The sequence below is a fragment of the Trichechus manatus genome, unplaced genomic scaffold (assembly GCF_000243295.1).
Source record: "Trichechus manatus latirostris isolate Lorelei unplaced genomic scaffold, TriManLat1.0 scaffold00171, whole genome shotgun sequence".
NCBI lineage: Eukaryota > Metazoa > Chordata > Mammalia > Sirenia > Trichechidae > Trichechus > Trichechus manatus.
The window spans coordinates 2,629,353-2,630,656 of record NW_004444107.1 but is presented as its reverse complement, the minus strand read 5'-3'; positions in this window follow the sequence as shown (position 1 = coordinate 2,630,656).

Here is a 1,304-nt window from a genome sequence, read left to right as displayed (position 1 = left end):
ATTGAAGTGCCTGTTCATATCCTTTGCCCATTTTTTAATTGGGTTATTTGTCTTTTTGTTATTGAGGTTTTGCAGTATCTCATAGAATTTAGAGATTAGATGCTGATCGGATTTGTCATAGCCAAAAATTTTTTCCCAGTCTGTAGGTTGTCTTTTTACTCTTTTGGTGAAGTCTTTTGATGAGTATAGGGGTTTGATTTTTAGGAGCTCCAATTTATCTAGTCTCTCTTCTGGTGCTTGTGCGTTGTTACTTATCGTTCGTATTGTGTTTATGCCATGTATTAGGGCTCCTAGTGTTGTCCCTATTTTTTCTTCCATAATCTTTATCGTTTTCAATTTTATATTTAAGTCTTTGATCCATTTTGAGTTAGTTTTTGTACATGGTGTGAGGTATGGGTCTTGTTTCAGTTTTTTGCATATAGATTTCTAGTTATGCCAGCACCATTTGTTAAAGAGACTGTCTTTTCCCCAATTAATGGACTTTGAGCCTTTGTGAAATATCAGCTACTCATAGGTGGATGAACTTATGTGTGGATTCTCAATTCTGTTTCATTGGTCTATGTATCTGTTGTTGTACCAGGCTGTTTTGACTACTGTGGCAGTATAACAGGTCCTAAAATTGTTGTTCTTCTTGAGTAATGCTTTATTTATTTGGGGCTTCTTCCCTTTCCATACAAAGTTGGTGATTTGTTTCTCCATCTCATTAAAAAATGCTGGTGGAATTTGGATTGGGATTGCATTGTATCTGTAGATGGCATTGGGTAGAATTGACATTTTCACTATGTTGAGTCTACCTATCCATGAGCAACATATATTTTTCCACTTATGCAGGTCTCTTTTAGTTTCTTGCAGTAGTGTCTTGTAGTTTTCTCTGTACAGATCTTTTACATCTCTGGTTAGATTTATTCCTAAGTATTTTATCTTTTGGGGGGCTATTGTAAATGGTATTGATTTGGTGATTTCCTCTTCAAGGTTCTCTTTGTTGGTGTAAAGGAATCCAATTGATTTTTGTATGTTTATTTGTATCCTGAAACTTTGCTGAAATCTTCTATTAGTTCCAGTAGTTTTCTTGTGGATTCTTTGGGGTTTTCTGTGTATAAGCTCATAACACCTGCAAATAGATATACTTTGACTTCTTCCCTACCTATTTGGATGCGCTTTATTTCTTTTTCTAGCCTAATTGCTCTGGCTAGGACCTCCAGCACAATGTTGAATAATAGTGGTGAAAGAGGGCATCCTTGTCTGGTTCCTGTTCTTTTTGGGAAGGCTTTCAGTCTCTTCATTTAGGATGATGTTGGCTGTTG